This window comes from Hibiscus syriacus, unplaced genomic scaffold (genome assembly GCF_006381635.1).
Source record: "Hibiscus syriacus cultivar Baekdansim isolate YM2019G1 unplaced genomic scaffold, ASM638163v2 tig00110637_pilon, whole genome shotgun sequence".
Classification (NCBI taxonomy): Eukaryota; Viridiplantae; Streptophyta; class Magnoliopsida; order Malvales; family Malvaceae; genus Hibiscus; species Hibiscus syriacus.
The window spans coordinates 4,365,546-4,385,555 of record NW_024062808.1 but is presented as its reverse complement, the minus strand read 5'-3'; the positions used below and the strand labels follow the sequence as shown (position 1 = coordinate 4,385,555).

The 20,010-nt window shown below is 31.7% G+C and overlaps 1 long non-coding RNA gene across 1 annotated transcript; it reads right to left on the bottom strand.

The window, feature by feature from the left end:
• Positions 1-3,390: 3,390 nt before the first annotated feature.
• LOC120136885 lies at positions 3,391-3,783 on the bottom strand. The gene is made up of 2 exons (XR_005517384.1): positions 3,658-3,783; positions 3,391-3,436 (listed from the first exon to the last, which is right to left on the bottom strand). It is a non-coding gene; the product is annotated as an uncharacterized LOC120136885 (long non-coding RNA).
• Between the last annotated feature and the right edge of the window lie 16,227 nt (positions 3,784-20,010).

The window sequence follows — 20,010 nt, the reverse complement described above, 5'->3', positions numbered from 1 at the left end:
AACGTTTTAAAATAAAACAATTTTTTTGCAAATTTTAGTTCAGTAAATGTTTTATGAGTTGATGTGACATCTTTAACTCGTATATAGAGACATATACAGGTTAAGGGTATTACATTTATTCGTATCAAAACCGTAGGTTTAGCAGATTCTCGGCATAAATCAAGCCTATTTTATATCAGAAATATGTACATGCCACTAGGGTGTAGAAATTACTGATATGATATGGTCTGATGATTTTATTTAGGATGTTTCTTCTTACTAACATGATGTTATGTGTTTGTGGTCATATGTCGAATGAGGAGGGCTCTAGAAGAGCTACTGAATAGGAGGTTCCTGAAGGAACCGATAGTGGGAGTAGTAATGAGGTTAAGCATGAACCTTGGCAGCAGGGAGCACAGACCCCTGACATCAGGGGATGCCAGCTCTAGATCAGGGGACTTTCTTGCAAGCTCTTGAGGCTATATTGGCAAGATATCAGCCAGTGTAGCACCTCTCCTACCTCCTCCTCCATCTCATACTCCTCCAGCTTCGATAGTGTCAATTCCAAAATAATTAAAAAGTCTGAGAGCTTCTGAATTTAACGGTGAAGCAAGTAAAGGTCCAGTTGTAGCATATACATGGTTGAATGAAGTGATGATTATGTTAGACAATCTTCATTTTTCTGATGAAGAACGATTGGAAGGCATAGTTTCATTTTTGAGATGACATGCCATGATTTGGTGGACAAATGTTACGACATGTGTTTCTTCAGATCAAATTAATTGGTAGTTTTTCCTAGAGGCTTTCCAGAATAAATATATCGGAGAGCAATTTATTATTAAGATGAAGTAAGGCTTGTTCAATCTGATCTAGGGGAACATATTTGTTTATGAATAAGAGTGTGAGTTTAATAAGCTCGCCCGATATACTTCGAAGATGGTTCCCACAGAAAGAGATGCATTCCAGAAGTTTATTCGAGGTATTTGCCCCATATTGAGGGACGTTTGTTGACTGCTAGTTTGACCACATTTCAAGAAGTGGTAAATAATGCTAAGGGTCTGGAAATGGTACGATTGGAAAGAGTTATGTTTGATCAGATTAGGTAGTCAAATAGATCATTAGGATCATTCTCATCTCAATCTAAAAGAGGTTGAGGTTCATGATATCATTACAAGAGTAAATCATAAGTCAATGCTTCTAGTTGTAGAGGATTTGAGGCTAAGGAAAAAGGGCGTCAGGCATAGACAGTGGCTACAAGAGCTAGCAGATCAGCTCAGTCTCAGGGACAACACCCATTATGTACGCAGTGTAGAAAATATCATTTTGGTTAATGTAAAACAGGATCAGGAGTTTGTTTTCATTGTGGAGACCCTGGTAATTATATCAGAGACTGCCCAATGGCAGGAGAGAGATCTATTCAGACAGAGAGATCAGTGGAAATGCCTCAGAGAGATGGTTGATGTAGAGGTAGAGGGAGGGGATATTCAGAGATATTCTCCCAGTCTAACATTTATGCTCCAGCCAGAATTTATAATATCAAGACTAGCGAGGATCGTGACAACCCAGAAATCATAGCAGGTACTTTTTATCTTTATGATAAGCTTGTATTTGTTTTGGTTGATATGGGTTATACAATTTCCTATATTAGCTTAAAATTAGTTAAAAATAAAAAAAAAATAGTTTGAACCCATCAATAGTGAGATAATAGTTGTAAATCCACTGGGTCATAGTGTTAGAGTTACAGGTATTAGTAGAAATTTTCCGATAAAGTTCAAGGGGTTGTATTCCTGATGAATCATTTGGAGTTATCGTTTGACGAGTTTGAGATTATGTTGGGCATGGATTGGTTATCTCAACATTATGGTTGGGTAGATTGCCGCATGAAACAATTATTTATAAAGGATGTAGAGGGTACTAGGATAATAGTAATGGGAGAAAAAGCAAGATCTTTGCCAATGTGATATCATCAATGACGACAACGAAAATGATGAAAAAAGGTTGTACAACTTTCTTAGCAAATGTGATTGATACCCGTACATCTGAAATTCTATTGGAGGATATTCCGATAGTTCAAGAATTTCCAAATATATTTCCTGATGATTTCCAATGTATTTTTAAAAGTTATGTATTTTAGCCTGTAAATGAACAGTTTGGATTAAACAAAGATTTTAATGGGAATCAGATTTTCGGTGAGAGATTTATGTTAAAAGCTATAAAATGGTAAATTTCAGTATTGAAATCAGATATTAGAATCGAATAGGAATTTTACAAAAATTTAAAGGATGTTAGAAAATTGTTGGAAATATTATTTTTGTATTTTAGATCAGAGAAATTTGGCTTAGAACAATGCAATTTTTCATATTTGACCGAAATAGTGGAGTTTTTGTGAGCCAAAGTGAAAAGTCAAAGCCAAGTTGTTTAATCGTTGACCAAGGAACATTTAAATGGATATTATGAAAATGGCAATTGGTAATTTTTAAGTTTCGCTAATGGAAAAAATGGAATTTCTTAATAATTGAATAAAAAATTCAATTATATTAGTATTAAGCCATGGGTTAAGGCTAATTATCATTAGAAAAATAAAAAAAATTGAGCATTTTCAGCTTGAGACCCCATTCATACATGAACTATATATGATTCTCAGTTTTATACATAATGTTTAAAAATTCTCGATTTCATACATGATGTTTTTTCCGTTAACGGATTCACCCACTTTCATCACGAAAAGTGACGTGGAACCTTACGACCACTAATAAAATGACACGTGGCACTTAAACAACATGTTTTTATTTTTTTGGGTAAATTACATCATTCAACTAGTAAATTACATCATTCAACTATCTTCTTACTCTTATTTTAGTCACTAAAGTTTAATTTTTTTTAATTTAATTATTAAACTATAGAATTACTCTTATTTTAATAATTGAAATGTATTTTTATTAATATTTTTATAACATGGCATCAGTTAGTATTATTTATTAATATTTTTATGATGTGGCATTTATTAGTATTATTTTATTAATATTGTTATTATATAAAATAAAAATAAAAATTAATTAATTAAAGTCCTTAAATCTTGTACTCAAACCCCAAATCATAAACCACCAAACTTCTTAAAAATTCCCCAAATGGATTTAGCATGTTAAACTTCTTCACATCATTTCCACAACCCTAAATCTAATAATCATAAGAAATTGGTACATTTCAAAGTTAATTTTCCTACAGAATTGAAGATATATTTCACAATACACCAGCTTAGGTACAAATATTCTAAAATAAAATAGGGTTAATTACCCCATTCATACATGAACTTCTTCTTTCAAGAGTGATGCAATGGTTGCTCCCTTTGGGATTCCCCCATCCTCCATAAGTGTTGAAGCAATGAAAATAGGTGAATGACCAAATTTCTTTTCGAATTTGATTTGTGGCATAGGGGTCAACTTCTCATTATCTATACCTGCAACACAGATGATGGCACTATAAGGCTCTAAAATTATCTGACTTTAACAAAGAGCCACGACGTTGCCTACTCTAACAACAAAATAGTGGAATAATTCTAGGTTTGTGGCAAAATATATTTGTAAATATGGAAGACCAAACTTTGATGGGGAAATTGTTTTTGAAGGAAGAATATTCCAAGATTTTGCAAGTTCATACTGGAAGCGAATGAAGAATTACCTTCAATTCCCACTTCAATATTTTCTAGAGCATGTATGTGCTTTGGAACATCATTTTTCTTCTTATCAATGGATTTTGATTTCCTGTTCTTCTTTTTAGATCAGAAGCTGCACCAGCAGCAGCACCATTTTGGTAAACAATTGTATGTCCATTTTGGAGGCTTTTTCTTGACAAGGGCATAATATTCCTACATAATTGAAGATCTATTTCACAATACACCAGCTTAGGTACAAATATTCTCAAATAAAATAAAATAACAAGCCAAATATAAAAAACAATACAAGAACCCAAAAAAAACCCAGAACTAGAAATCAAGTGAAACGGAAGCCACCCAGAGGTAAAACTACTGATCTAAGCTGTTGGGTTCCACAACCGATGTATCCCAGTGCCTGGTGTAGATGAGCTCCCAAAGTCGCTCGTCTTTGGCGGTTTTGTGCCACGGCTTGCTAACGTAGGAAGCCATTGCTAAAGTATTGGCATCCACGTGTTTCAAAACCTTATATAGAAGATTTTAATCTAAATTCATGAACCTAGTTTATTGTTCATTGGAGTCTTCTTTAATTTTCTTCATCTTGAGGTCGGGTACGGGTACTTGAGAAACCGGGGCAACACGTTTCATCAGGTTTGGGGTGTTTGAATTTGTGTTTCTTTGGGGCTTTGGTTACGAGGAAAGAGGTGGAGAAGGAATAGGGATTTGGGAATTTATAGTTAGGGTTTAAGAGGGTTTTGCAAAGAAGAAGAGCCTGCAACCCATTTGGGGAATTTTTCAAACTCTAGTTACAGGTTAAAACTAATACGTTAAAATAAAAAGTAATTTAAACTTTGATTTATTAAAATATTAATAAAATAAATTTGAGTTATTAATAGATGTCATGTCATAAAAATTTAATAAAATAAATTTGAGTTATTAAAATAAGAGTAATTCTATAGTTTAATAATTAAATTAAAAAAAATTAAACTTTAGTGACTAAAATAAGAGTTAGATGATAGTTGAGTGATGAATGGTGTAATTAACCTAAAAAATAAAAAAAAACATATTTTTAAAGTGCCACTTGTCATTGTCGTAGGGTTCCACATCACTTTCCGTGACGGAAATGGTGAATCCATTAACGGCAAAAAACATCATGTATGAAATAGAGAATTTTTAAACATTATGTATGAAACTGATAATTGGGTATAGTTCATGTATGAATGGGGTAATTAACCCTTTCAGCTTTCATCTCTCCAAGGGTCGAAACTCCAAGTTCTCCAAGGTAAAAATTTTTATTTGGATTTTTTAAGCTATATACTTGATTTTTGAATTTAGCTATTAGATAGTGAATTAATCTACATGAAATTCTCTATCATTTGGTACCAGAATTTCATGGTGAAGATGATTGTGTGATAAGATTTTATGATTAGGGTTATGAAAAGTTTAGTGATTTTAAAGAGTTGTTGAAGAATTTTTATGTTTTTGATGTTAGTGATTATTTTTGGAGCATGTACAATGATTAAAATTAATTGAACATGTGTATATAAGATTTGGTCATGTTAGGGTTTGTAAGAATGTGAAATTTTGATTCAATTTGATGTTGTAATGATTGGAAATGCATGAATTTAATCATAGGAGGTTGAATTAATGCTTGAAATTGAACAAAATGTCCCACTAGGTGACTTGAAGTATTTAGCCATAGAGTAGAAAATTGGAGGATAATATTGAAAAAATTCATGTGGATTAAAAATGATATTATAAGTATTTCATGTGATATGGAGATTGATTTGGATCAAATTTGAACCTTAAAAGTGTAAAAGGGCTAGTTTACAAGTTTTTGTAATTATAAGATTGAAATATTTGAAGGATTCAATGTTGATTTTGATAATTGTAATGCTTAAAAATTTAGTTGGAAAGTTGTTTGGAAACCAAATTTCAAATTTGGTAAAATTTGAGGTGGAATTCGAAAGTTCCCAAAACCTTGGGGACTTGTTTGCAAGTTATTGAATGTAGAGGTATTATTTGGGTAAATTATTGAATGCTAGAAAATTTATTAGTATGCTGAATTTTGAAGTAAATATTGAGTTGGGGTTGAATTACAAATTTATACAGGTAAGTGATTGAAAATCGAAAGTTAGGAACGTTTTGGGTTGGAATTATAAATGTTTTGAATATTGAAGTATTGATTTGAGTATTTTATTAAAGTGCTTGAATTTTAGTAATTAATGTGCAATGGTCTTAACGGTGAAGGACCATTATAAACTAAATTGGAAGGTTGAGGTGAATTCTAAAAAGAATTCACAATTTGTTGTTTATTTGTATAAATTAGAAAAAAGCGAAGGTTTAAGGATAAAAATAAATATTCATGGATTTTGATGAGTATTTTGAGTAGTTAGAAATTTTAGTAGAGATATGTTTTAGTTTGACATCGATTTAATTCTGATTTTTTTATTTTATAAATTCTAGAATTGTTAAATCAACTTATGTTAGTACGATACTAATATGTAGTTCGAACACTTTATGTTACTAATTGGTATTACCAAACCACGACAAATCTATCAATTTGAACGATTCGAAAGGAAAGGGAAAAGAACGTGATTAGGAATATCGCGTAAAGGGTACTATAGTGGGGCAAATGTGAGTGTAGTTTATTTATTTAATTATTTTGATCGAGGATGACTTGAGATAAGTCAACCTCATTCCAATTTACAAGATGATTTGTAAAGTTTATATAGAATATTTCTATAAAATTTTATATCAATTTTATCAATTATTTAGGGTATGAACTGCCCAAGCATGATATTTTTAGATGATGGATTTTTTTATGATAAATGAGCCTATTGTTTGTATAATGATAATTGTTGGTACACTTGGGATGTCATTAGTTGAGTACTTTTCAATTATCACCTTTGCTACATTCGTGTACAAATGTTATTAGTTATCAATTCAACTTTGGTACATTCATGCACCTATGTTCAGCACCGTTGGTGTTCAAGTTATGATTGCACTGAAGTGTGTCCAATCTCAGTATCAGTTATAATTTTGCACCGTGTTATGCATAGTGCACACCTTACTCATGTATCTTATGTTCTCATAAATATGCCTTAGGCTATAAAAATGAATGTGAAAGTTTTGAATGATTTCTAGTTGACAGAAAGCATGATATGATTATTTTATCATATATTGATTATCATATGAATTAAAGGAAATTTTAGGTCTTAGTGAAGGAATTGACTTGGATAAGTCGGTTTGTCAGTTTAATATTTTATTTAAAATTATTTATTTATGATATTTTCATATTTATCTCACCTTGGATTACTACTGCTTCACTAAGTTATACTTAGCGCGTGATGATTTTCATGCGTAGGTTCTAATAGAGATAAGTACGAGCAGTAAGGAGCCTCCCGAGCTTTTTTTTGGAAAGTCATACCTATCATCAGTATCAATAAGACATCTACGATGTTACTTTTGACTTTTAGTGGCATGTATAATTATGTCAGTAGCTCTATTTATCGTATTTATCTTAAATAGTCTGTAATAGTAAACTAGAACTACTTTAGTTTATTTTTACTTAGTTTAGGTTTATAAGTATTTATGCATGAAAAGAACATAATTATATTATTATGTTTTAAAAAGATTTTACGAAAAGGCATGAATCGGTAAAATCGCAGGTTAACAAATAGATATATTTTTTATGACAAAAAAATTATTTATAAGTTTAGATATTCATAAAATAGTTTTTAAAATTAAAATAGAAATGTTTTAAAATGAAACAAATTTTTAGGCAAATTTCAGTTTAGTAAATATTTTATGAGTTGATGTGACATCTTTAACTCATATATCGAGATGTATACGGGTTAAGGGTACGGGTTAAGGGTGTTATAGTTTTGTTTCAATTTCAACGATGGCTTTCACTCCCTTTTTGCCATGTGATAATTTCATTTGAATTAGCACCTTAATCGTAACTCTAAATTTGAATAGATAAATACTTGTGGTCCATAAAATTTCAAAGAAAAATAAAATAGAAATGAATACTCAATAAAAATAAATAAATAAAAAGAACATAATACAAAAATGGGTTGCCTCTCATTCAAGACCTTTGTTTAATGTTTTTTAGTTCGACGACCTGATTTAGACTATAGGTTCCAGGAGAGATAGTTCCACTTCAATTTCTTTTTCCAACTAAGATATTCCTTACAAGAAATTATACGATTATATAATTTTTCCTATTTATCATTGTATATATTTTCATAGACTTTTCTTTGGATATTTTTCAGTTTTGGAAGTTTATCTGAAATCAATATATTATCTACTTCACCCAAAAAATGTGTTCTTTAAATATTTCAGAAATGATTTTATTTCCAACTTCAATGCTTGCAAAGTAGATGAAAAAAACATTAGATTCAAAAGACATAAAATTTAAATTCTTATCTCTTTGCTAGATAACTACGAGTCCACGTTAGAAGCCATATCAGTTCCAACCTTAAAATTCATGTACAACTCGTCAAAAGAATTATGTTCAACATATTCATTCACAAAAGGTTTAATTATATCAACAAAGCTAACATTAGCCACATAATCAGGATGTAACACCCTTAACTCGTATACATGTATTATTACGAGTCAAATATGTCATATAAAATATTCAAAAGGTTTCTTAACCCAAATGGGTCAAATTTGTTTCCTTCACAAGTTTCCAAATTTTATCATTTATTATAAAATAATTAATCTGAGAAAAATTAAAAATATAATATTTAGACTTTTATTTCAAATTCAGTTTCATGAAGTAAACGGAGGTTCTACTCAGTTTCATATAATAAATAAAATCGTCTAGGTTAAAATCCCATTTAATTTAATATTTAAAACATAGTTTTGTATCATAATATTTGTACATACTGAATTATATTTGATACTAACTATATTAATAGTTTGCAGACAATTCTTATTCGTATACATTCCAACTAGAAACTTTAGAACACCATAGGATGTCATCAATGTTACCTGAAAATATTCCTTTGCGATTGATGCTAGCTCAGCTCCTTACGCCTCTCGATTTCTTTTAACTACACGTGAAAATCATCAAATGCTATGTATACACTTAATGAGGGAATTCAAATAATAAGTAGTGCAATACATCACATGCATGTAATTATTTGTCATTTTTAAATCCAATAATATCACCTTACCTACATGTCCTATTACCATAATCAACATGATAATAATATAAATATAGTAATTTTACTAATAAACCATAGCCCAAACGTAAACCAATGGAGACCCTAGGTATTCGAGTCATATATGCACCGATGTACTTGCACATAAGGTCATGCCCACCACTGTACTAAGTGTTGTTGCACACTGTAGTACTGAATTAAACCTACACAAAGTGTCCTTGCACACTATAGTGCTAAATTAAACCTGCAACTACTGGACTTTATGGCATGCCAACTACACCTTATCCTTCAATGACTTATATGGGCATATAGTCTATTTTATTTCATCCATGACAATGTATATTCATATAATTTGGAATTGGGTAGTTAATACCTGAAATAACATCATGTAAATCAGTGATCGATGCATAATATTTTCAACCTTGACATAATATGGGCATGTCAATAATATGATAAATGACATAAATATCAAGCCAGCATAAATAAGGTAGACTTACCGCAAGTCATCCTAATGATGTATAAAACATCAATGTATAATGTCATGCATGTATTGCACTCACTTTGACATTATATACAAGTCAAAATATAAGCCTCACAAAGCTTTAAGCTTAATCCTTTGCTTTCAATTTGATTCGTATTCTCACAGTTTACACTGCTTTAAAGAAATATTATTACGTATTAATTACTTACTAAAATATTATTCAGTTTATACCAATGGAAACTAGACTCAAATGTGAGTCTAACCATATAAGGCACTACTTCTAGTTCAATTTTTACAATTTATAATGAATTTCAATGCTGACTTACATAATCTATTTTGAGCAGAATCTGCTACCCTGTTTTATAACTTATCCTCGATTAAAAAATCATATATTTTTGTATACATCGCAAAATAAACATCTGTTTGTTTTAAACAAAATTATACTGATACATAAATTCAACTCTATAAAAATCATTCCCTAATCATTTTTGTAGAATTTATGGTGATTTTCTAAACTTACTGTTCAGAACACAAATCTAGGCAGATTTCACCAATTTGTATTTTAAGCTTATTCACTAATTCTATTAGCTCACCAAATGCATATGTATGCATAAACCACAAATCACATAGCAATTAGGAGTCACTTCTTACCATATTAACTATGTCATTGGCTCATCGCAAGCCAATGTTCGTTTGATAACATAAGTACAAATTAAATTTGCACTCACCTGGTGACCTTAGCTTGTAAACCTTCCTTATAGTTTCACATTTCATCCTTAAGCTTATCCTTAGCTTTAATAATGTTTGATCTTGATTTCAAGCACACAATCTAAGTTAGCATCATTACATTTCACTTAAGTTCCTAAAAATCTTCTGATGCTCATTCGATACTAATTTCATGTCACAATGTAAATGTTTACCTTAACACTTCTAATTGACCAATCAAATTCCTTTTTATCGAAATTTCACATAACATTTCACTTAAGTTCCCAACTTTTCCATATTTGTGATTTGAACCTCAACTTTTACTAACTTCCCAAAAAATAATCCAATTTCACATCCTAACTTCAATTTCAACACTTAAACATTAATTTCTAGCATAGTACATAAGCTATTGCACATTTACACTTTAACCTATAATTTTCCATAATTACTGAATAGGTCACCTAATTTTTATAAAATTACAAAAGGATCTCTATAACTTTCTAAATATTGAATAATCCTTTCTACTTCATGTCAAACCCTTACATAATTTTTTTTACAATTTTCCTCATCCTTAAACATCATGGATGAATTCTTCAAGGTTAGGGTTCCATGATTTTCACTTTATTTCAATTGATTCAAAGTTGAAAAGTATGAGACAACTGCCACGACAAGAGAATTTTGCTTCACATTGAGCAACCTGGCAACAAAGCAAAAATAAATTGGGCAACTTCATCATTCCATGTTCTATAGGAGATAACTATGTTGGGAAAGCATTGTGTGACCTTGGATCAAGTGTGAATCTAATGCCCAATTCAATATTTTAAAAGCTTGGGATAGGAAATGTAAGACCTACCTCCGTTATTTTGCAACTAGCCTACTGATCCCATGTTCTTCCTGAGGGAAAGATCAAATATGGCATAGTGAGGGTGGATAAATTTGTGTTCTAAGCAAACTTTCTCATACTTGATTGCAAGGTTGATGCCTATGCAGCCATAATTTTGGGGAGACCTTTCTTAGCCACGGGTCTCATACTTATTAATTGTAAGAAGGGTAAACTCACTATGTGAGTTACCGATCAAAGTGTGATCGTGAATGTCCTTCGTTCTTTCAAGTATGTGGATGATTCTAAAGAATGTCATATCATTCTAAAAATGAACTCAATGATAGAAGGTGAAGTAGAAGATATTTGACACAACAAATTCATACAGCAAGACGATTATGAGAAGATCCTAGAAGAAGACAAAGAGGAGCTCGAAGAAATTCCAATGGAGATGCAACAATCTAGTTTACTCATAGTTAGATCAGGTTCGAAATTTGAACCCTTAGATTTTGTTGAATTTATTCCTCCAAAACTTTTGCTACAACATACACCTTCCTTAGAATTAAAGTCTTTTCCATCGTATCTTAAATATGCTTACTTGGGATGAAATGAGAATTTTCCTGTGATTAAAAACCAAGTAGCTACCCAAATTTCTAGGCTTGAAACTATAAAGGAACTATGGAATTAATTCGAAGTTAAGGACGGATATCCTAATAAGAAATTATTATTTGTCCTGGCTATTTCGTGGTACGCTCATATTGTCAACTTTCTTGTTAGTCATATTTTGCCTCCAAATTTGAATAGCTAGGGAAAAAGCAAGTTCATGCACGAAGTTCACTATTGTTATTGGGATGACCCCAACCTCTTTAAAGAATATGCTAACCAAATTACTACAAGATATGTCCCTAAAAATGAGTATTTTAAGGAGTAAGAACTGCTGCAATGGTCCTACAATTTGGGTTTTATTGGCTCACACTGAAAGTGGAAATATTATATGTATGAGGCATTTTGGTCTATATTGATGCTCTAATCGAACACAACAAAATTTGCATATCAATTCAGGATATTTTGGAGTTTGTTTTCCTTCAACCTTCTTTATTTTCTTTTTGTTATAGCAATTATTATTTTGTTTCGGTTGTGTGTTTGTTTATTTCTTTTCTTTATTTATTTTAATGTTAGTTTTTTTTTAGATTAAAAACCAAAGCTGAGCCAGAACAAGCCATGAAGGCCCACGCCACAGCTAAAGAGCCACAAGGAGATATGCCCGTGCAACCAGAATTGTCGCAATATTCTCCCCCGTCCAGGACTAAAAGATGCCTGAAGAAGTCTGCAAGACATTTGGACACTATGTCTGCCAAGGAACCTGAAAGTAATCAAGCCCCACTCACTAAGCCTACATCAGACTTAGAGTCGAGCCCACCCCCATTGAAGAGGCGAACTAGGGGCAGCACAACCATCACGGCACCACCACCGTCTTAGATAAGTCGATGTACTTTGTATAACATATATATTAGTTTTTAACATAGTTTATTGAATGTATTGAGGATAATGCATCCCTCAAGTTTGGCAGAAGTAGTGTCCTTAGTAGGTTATTTGCATGATAGTGTTAGTATAATTAATTTTTCTTGGCATTTGTAAGAATTAGGATTGTCTGTTATAATAAGCTGATGGTGCCCGATGATGATGAATTCTTATGGCTGTTACGAACTAAATGTACATGACTTTGGATTTGGATATGATTTACTCTAGGACTTGGTTGTTTTAGTTTTTAATTGTTACACGATTATATTCTCTGTGTGCTAAGGAATTTTAGAATTTTTTAGGAAATAAAGCTTGAATGCCTTAGTGTGTATTAATGAGAATGAACATAATTGCTTAAGTTAAACTCTCGTGTATATTTTGAATTGTGGTTAATTGTGAATAAATGCTTCGGCATAACTATAGAGGGACTCTCATCTTTGCTATGTCATTGCATGAATATTGGATTTAAATAAATAACATCCATTTCGTATAAATGAATGAAAGTAGTCATAGGTTGACTCTACTTAATAGCTTGGGAATGAGGTGTTTTCTCTATTTCATTGTCATGTGTAGAAAAGTAAATGTGTTAGGCTGACTCCCCTCATGACAATGTAAAAAAATTAGAAAGTTAAATGGAAATGGGAGTAATAAACTTAAGCTTAAATGTGAAAACAAGGAATGACATAATAGCATATTTTCTTTAGAATTTTTCTAACTTGACTCAGTCACACACACACTTACAAAAGACCTTGTCTTAGGGAAATATTCTTAAACTCTCCACTTGTCTAACTTGTTGATGCCAATATTTTTTATGGGTTGAAACTCTATCCTAGATGATTGTCCTAAAACTGAAATTTACCATGACACTTTTCTTTTGCTAACTATTATCCATTGCTTGAGGAAAAGTAATAGCTTAAGTTTAGGGTTGTGATAACTCCATAAAAAGGTTGTATTTAGGGCCTTTTCACTTAAGTTTGAAGCACATATAACTTCATATATATGCATCTTGGAGTATGTCATTGTATTTGGTGGATTTATTTTTTTCTGGCATTTTATTTTATGAATGGTGTTATTTTATGGGGAAGGTCTAGTTTGGATGTTGATATGCAAATTCTAGGAGCAAGGGTGTGCAAGAAGAATTGTCATGACAAACAACATTAAAATGCCATGGCAAATTCTAGGCAAAAAAAAGACAAAGAAGTTGATTACATTTTTACACAAGGCTAGATGTCTTTTCACCACGTGTATTTTGCTACCAACCGCCTATAAAGGGCTCACTTCCAACTATTGTATTACCCCTCACATATGGGAAATGTGACTCAAAGTACCATTAGAATTTTGGTATAAAATCCTAAGTATATTCCCTTGGTATAAATATATTCTGACACCACAAAAGAGATGGGGCTTTTTCACAATCTTTTAATTTCCATTTTTGAGCTAAAAAGTCTGCTGAAAAACTTCTTCTTTTTCCTGTTTTGATTTCTTCATGGTGCTCCTCTATTAAACAAGCTTGAGGGAGTCACAAGCTTGGAATCCAAGAGGATTAAGCAGTGCTAAGGTAGTTCATGGTGGTCGAGGAGCTCATGATAATGCACGTTGAGAGTTTTCCTCCCTTATTTACTTCACTTCTCTTTTTATTCGATGGGTTATGTAGAATGGGTTGTTTTTATGGATTATTCAAACCCCACCATGAACTAAACCTTATTTGGCGAGGTTATGATGTTGATTAAGTGTTTTTTCTTTAATAAATGGTTGATGCTTTTATGTTTATCACTTGTTTTGACCATTATTTTAAAGTACTTAAGATTGTAGAAGGCATGAGAGTGATAATTTCTTAAGTATATTACTTAGTGTTTGAGATAAACTACGAGAAGATCAACATAAACAATGGCTTTTAGCTAATAAATAGAGCCTAATCCATCATTAGTATTCAAGAGAAACTAAGGTAAGATTTCAACGACTTATAGGAGTTGAGCTTATTCAATAGGTTAGATGTTGCTTCTCAGACCGAGAGGATTTGACTTTTTATTCCCGTCTATCAGGTTCCATAACTAGAGATAGCATATGAGCATTCTTAGTAAACTCTGTTGAGCAAGTGCTAGAAGTTTAGACCATTCTAAAAGATAAGCATTAGGATTTCTTAGTGAACTCATCAATTATTCCCATAATAGCTTGATTGTAAGAATATTATAAAGTCATTTTAGTTAATTCCCAAGTATTCATTTCACCTTGCCTTAACATTTTTATTCAATTGTGATGACATTTTCATTTGCTACACTGCCACTTTGCCATCACATTTCCCTAATTCCATTAAATCTCTTTTAGCACACATTCTATTTTTCCCCAACATTCTCATTTGTTCATACCATAACACTAACTATAATTAGATAATTTAGTATTCGTGCTTTAACTTAGTTTGAAATTTCCTTCAATCCTCGTGGGAACGATGCTCACTCAATTTTTATTACTTGTGTGATTGTGTATACTTACACATAATTTGCGTCCAATTTAAAGTACTCACAGCGCACACAGTAACTAATCCTAAGGGTTTCCTTCTAGAATGGATCAAGTCGTTCATGCATATATTACTTGATAGATTTTGCTACAAGTGTTCCTAGGTTATCTCTAGTAAGGAATCTTATAGTGAAAATGCTACGGAAAAAACTTTCAGCGTCAATTACAACAAGATTGTAACACCCATAACTCGTATACATCTCAAAATATGAGTTAAAGATGTTACTTTAAAATTTCAAACATTCTTTGTACATAAACCATTAAAATTTAGTTTCATTATGAAACTTCCATTTAACAATTTAAAATTATTTAATTAATCGCGTATAATTATAAAATAATCATTTATCTTTCAAAACAAAATCGATTATTGACAGTAAGTAGGTAGATCAATGTTGTTTCATAATCTATGTAAAACTAGCTCAACATTGTTTAATTTAAAAACCATTAAAATAACCATTTAAAACATAATATCATATGCATATTATTCATTCATACTTTCAGAAATATCTAAGGCTATCCAAAATAGAAAAGTCCTAATTTACTATTACATACCATTCTAAATAAATTTAGTAAAGCAAATAGAAAAATATAATATACTTGCCACTAAAACCCAAAAAAACATCATAGATATCTTACTGATACTGATACTAGGCACTATCTGCAAAAAGATGCTCGAGATGCTCCTCACGTCCTTATCTTTATCAGAACCCAGGTATGAAAATCATCTCACGTTAGTAAAACTTAGTGAGGCAGTATAAAGTGATATAAAACGTAAAAATATCTTAAATACGTCAAAACATTGAAATGTAGTTAAAATAAAATCATTAAGCTTTTAAACGAATTATTCAAGTCATTTTCCATATCAGAAACATGAAAATCATCATTTCATAATTTTATCAAAACCATGATAAACATTATCAGAGATGATAATCATTTCATATTGTTTTCCATTCAGACACGTTTAAGAACTTTCATATTTCATTTTCATAGCTCAGTGTATATTTAAAAGAATACAAGGTACGTGAGTAAGACAAATGGCACACTTAGCACCAACGATGATATCATAAAAATCAAAATATGCACTCCATGTGCATTCATATCATTGCACCAACAGTGCAACACGTAAGGTACACGAACGTACTAGATCAGAATCAGAATTACTCAACTTCATGGAATACCAAGAGCACCTACGACTCTTAATGCAAAATACAATGGGCTTTTAAATCATATCATATTCATTTAATAATCCATATTTCCATTCAGAATCATAACTCATCATTATAAAAAGCATAACTTGGGCAGTTCATACCTTAAAACAAATCAGAAAACATTTTTGAATTCATTATAGAAATATTTCATAAATAAAATCAAATCATTCTTTAAAATTAATACGAAGTTAACTTATCACAAGTCTTCCTTAATCAGAATAATTAAATAAAAAAACAACACTCACCTTTACCTCACTACAGAACATTTTATACAGTATGCTTCTAATCCTATTCTTTTTCCTTCCCTTTTATGTCACTCGGATCGCTAGGTTTATCGTAGTGTGATCATCATCAAACAAAAACACAGTATCCAACAATATGTTAGTATTATACTAACATAATCTAATTCTGATAATATAAATTCTATAAAATATAATAGATACTAAATTGATATAAAATTGAAATCACAAATCCATTATAACTTTAACCTTTCCAAACTAGCTATTCAATCCCATAAGTATTCATGTACATCATTAATCCTTCAACTTTCTAAAACTTTGCATTTAAATCACTATATATTAATTCTTTTTAGAATTAACATCAACTTTTTCACTTAATTCACAATGGTCCTTCACTATTTTAGTTACATCAAACCAAATACCAAAATTTCCAGCTTTGTAATTTCTTAATCAACTAGTTAATTTACACTTACAACTTTGTAGTCAAATCCCTAAATTTCATAACCATTAAAAAAGCATCATAAAACTTTACCAAAATTTCACTTTGGTCCCAAGTCAATACTGTCATAACCATTTTTTTCATAAAACAATCCAATATTAATTTTAACAACGATTATGACTTTTATTTGGAAAAAATGGGTGATTTCGAATTGATTTGGATTAAATTAGATTGGAGTCGCCATCGATCTTTGGGTTAGGTAGGCCGAATACATAAAAGCGTCTTTTAAAAACAATTTTAAGGAAAATCGTTTTTTAAGACAACAATTGTTTGTGTTTACGAAATATTCAATTTAAAATGGGTTCAGGAATCGGTTACGCGTGGGGAAGGATTGGCACCGACACAGAGCCCAAAATTGGTACTGTGTCGCTTACACGTTGTCATACATGGTGGAAATCGTGAATCGAACGTAAAGTTAAATTATGATCCATTTATCGAACATTGATTAATTTGCTTCAAATTAAATAAATAGAGAAAATTCTTTAACTCGAAAAGAAATCTCGAAATTAGCAATCCTTCATCGGGAAAGCTAACTCGACTATTCCTTGTCAGTAAAAGAATATTCCCTCATAATTGATTGTAAAGGATGTGAATCAAATATAAAACGAAAATCGACGTTTGCATAATATAAATTGCTATTTACAAACATGCATCACATTGTTCGACAAAAATGAAAAATTGATTTACTTCAAGTTAGTATTTGTTCGAATGTCGTATTGGATTGTAGCACTTCGATCAAGTGATACTTTCCACGCCCGTTCTACAAATTCGCGTTCTCGAAACTATTCAAATATACTAATAGATAAAAAAGAACAATGAAAATAAATGTATTTGTAAATATACGAAACAAAATATTTTCAGTAAATAAAACTAATCATATCCACAGTTAATTACGAAAGATATAAAATATATATACATGTAAAAAAAGAACCAATCATAACAAGTAGAAATTATATATCAAATTACAAATAAAATAATAAATAATAATATTAGATTTAAAGGACCAAAATACAAAACAGAAACTTAAATGATCAAAATGACAAAAAGCATAATCTTAGGGACTAAAACAAATAAAATAGAAACCTAAAGGACTAAAATAGAAAAAAAATAAAACATTAAGGATTAAAATAGATAAAATAGAAACTTCAGGGACTAAAATAGATAAGAAAGAAATTTAGGGGGCTAAATAGTAATTACATACATTTAAAGGACTAAAACACCAACAATAAAAAATTAAAGGACTAAAATAATAATTACAAGTAAAATAGAGCCCAGAAACACAAGCATTAAACAATATATATACTAAAATTGGAAATAACCCAGAAAGAGTATAAAGGATTAAAATAAAATAAATAGAAATATGGAGGACTACACAATAATTAAACCAAATAATAAACAATGACTAAAATGGAATATACAAATCCCAGAACCAAATTCAAAAATCAACAACAATACACAACTCACTAACTTAGTGACTAAGATGAAATAAATAACAAATACCATGACCAAAGTTCAACATTAATAATAATGACAAAACAAACAAGTACAAGACCAAAATAGAAATAGTGAAACATTAAGGCTCGAAATAAAATAAATATAATTTTATTTAATGAATAAATCGTACATTTATAAAGCAGCAGGGACCAAAAAGTGTCATTTACCTTTAACATGAAAATACGCAGAAGCCCCTATTTAAACGATGTCGTTTCGTTCAAGGTATTTAAGGCCAAAGCTAGCCTTTTTCCCTCATTTCCCCTCATTTCTCCTCATTTCAATAAATGGAGAGGGAGAGAGAGAGGGAGAGAGGGAGAGAGAGAGAGGGAGAGAGGGAGATAGAGAGAGTTAATACTCTCTCAACTTCCCTCGTAGGGGAAGAAAACTACTCGCCACCGGGGGTGGCGCACTGTGGCTGGTACAACGGCGTATGGCGGCCGGAGGGAGCAAATGGTCCCAAAAGACTCCCTCAATCACCCCAACTCGAAAACCAACCCCACATAGCCTAAAACCAAACTTAAACCTCTAGATCTATGATATATTAACTTCGAAAACACCGAGACTCCAACGACCTCTCGGCTTCCACGGTGACTTTAGGGCTCCCCGGCTTCAAACCTAGGTAAATCTCTCCCCTCTTTTATTTTTTTTTCTCGGCTGTGGTTCAAATAGGATCTAAGTTATTTTTTAGTTTGGTTTCTTCTCCCTTTTGTTTTTCTGTAATACTCTATGTCTTCTCCTCTTTTTTGTTTCATATTTTCTCCCTAAAACCCTCATCTTCTCCCCGAATAATCCCATGTTTCCTCTTATCTGCCTCCTTTTCTTTTTATGGATCCCTTTCATGTGATGGTTATGATTAGATAACCCATTCCTCGAGATTTCATTTGGATTTGTTCCCATATTTTATTTAATTCTTTTCTTACTGTTGATATGATTTGGATGATGGTTTTCACTGATTGAGTCACTGTTGGATGGTACTTTGGCAGAAACTGGTCACTGTTGGTGTAGAAGAGGATGGAGGCGTCAGTAGATATCATACCCCTATGGTTAGGGTTTTAAAAACCCTAGGGAACCGGATCGAATCTGGATTCGGGTTTGGATACGGGTAGAAAGGGGACCGGATCTGGATTCTGGTTTGCTGTCATTGGGCTAATGGGTTATGTCTGATGTGTTGGCTTGGGTATTTGCTAGTGGGCTTATTGATTGGGCATTGGGCCTTGTATCAGCTGGACTTCGGGTTTGGGCCTTGGGATTGGCATGCACAAAATATGTATTTCTATTATTAATAATAATAATAATAATAATAATAATAATAATAATAAATTAAAATTAAATTAAATAGAAAAGACGCGGACAAAAATGGGTGTCTACAGCTGCCCCTCTTTGCACATTCTTGTGTTAACAAGAATAGGGCAAAGATGACAAGACAACACATTTTTATCTGGTTCTCTCCCTTTTATGCTTAGAAATTGGATAATGTTGGTTGTTGGGGATGACACTGCTCATACGTGATGAAGAGTTCGGGTCATCTAAGGGTGACATTGTTCCTACGTGATGAGGAGATCTGATCAGGGGATGACACTGCTCATACGTGATGAAGAGTTCTTGGCCATCTTTAGAAAGGGTGATAACTCGGTTCCTACGCAATGAGGATGACTGGTTATCTAGGGGTGACACTACTCCTTCGTGATTATGACGTCTGGTCGAGGGATGACACGATTTCTACGTGA